The 6,000-nt window shown below is 39.6% G+C and overlaps 1 protein-coding gene across 2 annotated transcripts in view; it reads right to left on the reverse strand.

The window, feature by feature from the left end:
• Window positions 1-5,745, reverse strand: part of LOC110490306 (transcription factor HIVEP3) — a 67,482-nt gene extending 61,737 nt beyond the window's left edge. For both annotated transcript variants that reach the window (XR_016486763.1, XM_021563622.3), the window contains exon 1: window positions 5,175-5,745. The gene's annotated coding sequence lies outside the window, so the exon portion shown is untranslated. The remainder of the gene's footprint in view (window positions 1-5,174) is intronic.
• Window positions 5,746-6,000: the final 255 nt, after the last annotated feature.

Consider the following 6,000-nt stretch of genomic DNA (forward strand, 5'->3'; position numbering starts at 1 on the left):
AAATCAGCCATTTCCAGCTACAATAGTCATTTACAACATTAACAATGCTGACACTGTATTTCTGATCAATTTGATGTTATTTTAATGGACAAAAAAACAAGGACATTTCTAAACTTTTGACTGGTAGTGCGTTTCAAACGTGAGCTTGTCTGAGGTGTTGGACTCGGCGACAGTTGCTATCCATTGGCGCGCTGCGATTGGTTGCCCAAAATTCTGGTGCGGGACTTAGCGAAGAGTCAATGGAATTTGCTACAATCAATGGGAAATCATAGTCGTCACAAACCACTATGTTAAAGTATAGTAAAGAAAATAAAAGTAGAGTATAGTGCAATACAGTACTAGAGTTGAATACACGATAAAGGTACTATACTCTACTTTGCTGTCCAAACTTGTAAAACATACACTACCGGTTAAAAGTCTTAGAACACCTACTCATTCAAGGGTTGTTCTTTATTTTTACTATTTTCTACATTGTAGAATAAAACTGAAGACATCAAAACTATGAAATAACAAATATGGAATCATGCAGTAACCAATTTTTTTTTAACAAATCAAAATGTATTTTATATTTGAGATTTTTCAAATAGCCACCCTTTGCCCTGATGACAGCTTTGCACACTCTTTGCATTCTCTCAACCTGCTTAATGAGGTAGTCACCTGGCAATGCATTTCAATTAACAGGTGTGCCTTGTTAAAAGTTCATTTGTGGAATTTCTTTCCTTCTTAATGCGTTTTAAAGTAACTGATTGGCTCAGACATGAACTTTGAAAGTTTATTCAATTGCAGTCACAAAAACCATCAAGCGCTATGAAGAAACTGGCTCTCATGAGTACCACCACATGAAAAGAAGACCCAGAGTTACCTCTGCTGCAGAGGATAAGTTCATTCGAGTTACCAGCCTCAGAAATATCAGCCCAAATAAATGCTTCACAGAGTTCAAGTAACAGACACATCTCAACATCAATTGTTCAGAAGAGACTGTGTGAATCAGGCCTTCATGGTTGAATTTCTGCAAAGAAACCACTACTAAAGGACACCAATAATAAGAAGAGACTTGCATGGGCCAAGAAACAGGAGCAATGGACATTAGACCGGTGAAAATTTCTCCATTGGTCTGGAGTCCAAATTGGAAATTTCTGGTTCCAACCGCTGTGTCTTTGTGAGACGCGATGTGGGTGAACGGATGATCTCCGCATGTGTATTTCCCACCATAAAGCACGGAGGAGATGGTATTATGGCATGGGGGTGCTTTGTTGGTGACACTGTCTGATTTATTTAGAATTCAAGGCACACTTAACCAGCATGGCTACCACAGCATTCTGCAGAGATACGCCATCCCATCTGGTTTGCGCTTCTTCTTTTTTTTTCAACAGGACAATGACCCTACACACCTCCAGGCTGTGTAAGGGCTATTTGACCAAGAAGGACAGTGATTAAGTGCTGCATCAGATGACCTGGCCTCCACAATCACCCGACCTCAACCAAATTGAGATGGTTTGGACTGCAGATTGAAGGAACTCGGGGCTCCCAAAAGGGTGGCTACTTCGAAAAATCTTGAATATAAAATGTATTTTTATTTGTTTAACACTTTCTTGGTTACTACATGATTCCATGTGTTATTTCATGGTTTTGATGGCTTCACTATTATTCTACAATGTAGAAAATAGTACAAATAAAGAAAAAAAATGTGTAGCTGTGTCCAAACTTTTGACTGGTAATGTATATCTGACCAAATTATGAAAGACAAGCATTGTAATTTTGAATTCGGTAACGTGAGTGTGGAAGAGGTGAAAAAAATATTGTTATATAGCAACAATGACAAGCAACCAGGGTCTGAAAAGTTGGATGGAAAACTACTGAGGATAATAGCAGACAATATTGCCACTCCTATTTTCCATATTTTCAATTTAAGCCCACTAGAAAGTGTGCTTAGGCCCCTTACTTCCTTAAATGAGTAAAGCCAGTGTGTATATGTATACAGATGACTCAACACTATACATGTTAACTACTACAGCGACTGAAATGACTGCAACACTTAATAAAGAGCTGCAGTTCGTTTCAGAATGGGTGGCAAGGAACGCAGACAAATTCCAAATAGTATCCGTAATGTCCACAGAAACATGTCAAACGTTTTTATAATCAATCCTCTGGTTGTTTTAAAATATATAAATCGATAATATATCAACCGGCACTGTCTCTTTTTCAGTAGGAGAGGGAGAGTCAATGGCTGCCCCACTGTGTTGCACAAGCAAAACTCATCCATGACGCGATGTTATCTTTCGCGCTAATTTTTCAAAATAAAAGCCTGAAACTATGTCTAAAGACTGTTGACACCTTGAGGAAGCGATAGGAAAAGGAATCTGGTTGATATCCCTTTAAATAGAGCAATGGGAGGCTATGGTACATGGAGTTTTCAAAATAGAAGCCACTTCCTGGTTTGATTTTCCTCAGGTTTTCGCCTGCAATATCAGTTCTGTTATACTCACAGACAATATTTTGACAGTTTTGGAAACTTTAGAGTATTTTCTATTCTAATATGTCAATTATATGCATATTCTAGCATATGGGCCTGAGAAATAGGCCGTTCACTTTGGGAACGTTAATTTTCCAAACATAAAAATAGTGCCCCCTAGCTGAAAGAGGTTAAACATTAACAGAAATACCTTGTTTAAATATGTATTCAGACCCTTTGCTCAGAGACTCGAAATTGAGCTAGACTATTCCTAGAGCTGGCCGATTGGCCAAACTGAGCAATCGAGAGAGAAGGGCCTTGGTCAGGGAGGTGACCAAGAACCCGATCATCACTCTGACAGAGCTTTAGATTTCCTCTGTGGAGATGGAAGAACCTTCCAGAACAACCATGCAATACTCCACCAATCAGGCCTTTATGGTAGAGTGGCCAGATGGAAGCCACTCCTCAGTAAAAGGCACATGACAGCCCACTTGGAGTTGCCAAAAGGCACCTAAAGGAAACAGGATTCTCTGGTCTGATTAGAACTCTTTGGCCTGAATACCAAGATTCACATCTGGCAGAAACCTAGCACCATTCCTACGGTGAAGCGTGGTGGCGGCAGCATCATTTTTCAGCAGCAAGATTGAGGGAAAGATGAACAGAGCAAAGTACTGAGAGATCCTTGATGAAAACCTGCTCCAGAGAGCTCAGGGCCTCAGACTGGGGGGAAAGTTCACCTTCCAGCAGGACAACGACCCTAAGCACACAGCCAAGACAATGCAGGAGTGGCTTCGGGACAAGTCTCTGAATGTCCTTGACTGGCCCAGCCAGAGCCCGGACAAGAACCCAATCGATAGATTTATTTGCTAATGAAACAGTGATGGGTTGTGAATGAGATTATTAGGAATGTGCACAGGGAAACTTCTAAACTTCCAAAAGAGCAAGCTACTTCTCTCTGAATGAAGGACAGTATTAAAAAAAATGAAAGAAATGTATGCAGATTTTAAAGTTATCCACACTAATGAGTAATTAACATATGGGGTAATAGAAAATATGAAGGAAATAAGGAATAGATGCAAAGCAAATGCTTCAGGATTCCATGCAAAACATATTTTTATATCATGGGCATGTCATGTAGGCCTACGGTATAGTCTAACTGTTTGGCCTAAAATGCCCTTGACGGCAGTACCTTTTAACATGTGTAAAAAAAGAACCAAGAACGCATCGCGTCAAACGCGGACAATAAAAAAGAAAAATATTGACCATGTCCTATGACAAATGCACAGAAAATGTCATACCACCATATTAAGGATGGTGGAGATCAAATACGATCAACATTACTGTAATGTGTGTTTTCTGACAGGCGACCCACTACAGTGCACTGACTCAAGCTTTCCCAACAAAGCAACCCATCACTAGGCTATGCGTAATTTCATTCTGGGCAGTGGGCGCTCTCCAGAATTCATAATCAACAGATGACTGGCATATAGGTAAGCCAAAATTGGATGAATGCATGCTTTGCTTTCACATTTCAAGATGATATTTCTAGAAATCGCATCTTGGCAGATGTTGGCCTATGAAGTTCAATTCTAAGCTATTATTTCACCTTATAACATGATCAACTGCAATCATCAATAATATATTGAGCAAGTTATCACATTAATTCATATAAATGGTCAGACTTTACGTTGGTGAATGAAGGCAGGTAGACCTAACGATTTTTGCCATCCTTCTTTTTCCCCATTGCACAAGAATGTAACCAAGAAAAAAAAAAATTAAACTTTTGCCTGGCTGGAGTTTATGCACACAAATATTTTGCGCACGGTTATTTTACGCACACAATTGACACTAGACATGCACGATGTTAGGCTATATTACAACAACAAAAATATTTTAAACAGACAGCTGCACGTATGTCAAATATATAGCATATTCTTATTTTAGCCTATGTCAAAAAACACATTAAAAAATCTTAATAATAGCATTGCATATTCAGAATTTGATCAAAGATAGTACAGTATGAAGATGGGGATGTCTACTGAAGAAGCAGTTTCTGCCGTTCGCACTTTGCGATGTCATGGCGATGTTAGCTTGCGAAACTGATGCGCAGAAACACGTAAATGGGTCAAACGGTCGTCTCGCGCCAAACTGCGCATGTGCAGGCCGTAAAATAAAGGCCCTCCTTCGATATGAAGTTGTTTCTGAATGAAATGAAAACGTGTCCGTTTGTCATCTTCCAGAGGCTGGAGTGTTCAACTACTTAAGACATAGGCTCGAATCAAGGTTGTGCCTTTAGATTTCTGAAAATTAACTAAGTAACAATTACTCTCACTGACTTCTCAAACCTGGACTGCTTGGTCTGTTTCGCAAGCGTTCCCGAAAGTCTTACGATGTTGTGCCTCTGGGTTTAGAAACTATGTGATTTGGCAGTCAGGAAGTGCAATTCAATTCACGGCATGTACAACAGTTACCGTTACAGTAGCAATATTATACTGTCTACTTTATACTGAGATTGGGCAACTTCAATGTTGAGCACCTCAACAATTGTAAAAATAAACAGAGTGAGTGCCAAAGTCCGCCACTTCACATCATTAGCCTACAACTGCCATATTTCTTAATAGTTCCTAGAGCTTGGACATAATGCCATCATATTATTCACTAACCCGGTCATTCGAACGACTAAAATACATAGCGTGAAGTTACACCGTTTAGCACTACTTACCAGCTTGCTACGGTGTGGGTGCTGCAGCCATTTAACCCGTAGCGAAAGGGCTAGAAGTCCGCATTTCCTCGGCTGTGTCACGGTGTCTGTAGCGCAGGTCTTGCAGCGATGCTTGAAGGCAAGCTGAAATAAATTGTGGGGGGGCTTTCCCTACGCTTTGTCAAAAGAACTACGAAGCCATATTCAGAAGATTAGAACAACAAAAACATCATCTCGCGCTACACAAACATCCGCGCCGGCGCACCAGACGTCAAGAGGATCCCGCCCCCTTTCGTCATCTCTCATTGGCCTGGCTTAACAGGACATTTTACATAGATGGGACTTGTGACGCAAAAGTCCCAACTTTAAATATACTACTATCTGGAAAACGAATCCATTTACACCGTTTAAAATGCACTACACAGAAATTGCTCCACCATTTCTTGGTTGCTAAAATTCTAATAGTTCACCTAATTCAGTTTGTCACAAAAAAGCATGTATATTGTAGAAAATCATTGTACCATCTAAACCGCTGTGAAATATATGTTCCACAATTAAAAATATTGCATTTATCTGTTTGGAGCTGGTGTACAAAACCAAAAGTAAAAGATGCAAAAAGGAAACTTAATCAAGGAATCATAGAAATAGCGCACATAGAACATATATATCACTTCTTAGACTTGCTTTCAATGAGAATGACATATCCATAATTCACATTTTTATCTGAATTGGATCACCCAAAAAAGTTACATATTGCAGCTTTATGCTAGACACCTCATTCAAACTTTAAAATGTGCAGAGCGGTCAGGACCAGTGTGTGCATACAACTTTTTGATACTGTATCTTT

This window comes from Oncorhynchus mykiss, chromosome 2, assembly GCF_057628025.1.
Source record: "Oncorhynchus mykiss isolate SJ-2025 chromosome 2, ASM5762802v1, whole genome shotgun sequence".
In the NCBI taxonomy this organism is placed as follows: domain Eukaryota; kingdom Metazoa; phylum Chordata; class Actinopteri; order Salmoniformes; family Salmonidae; genus Oncorhynchus; species Oncorhynchus mykiss.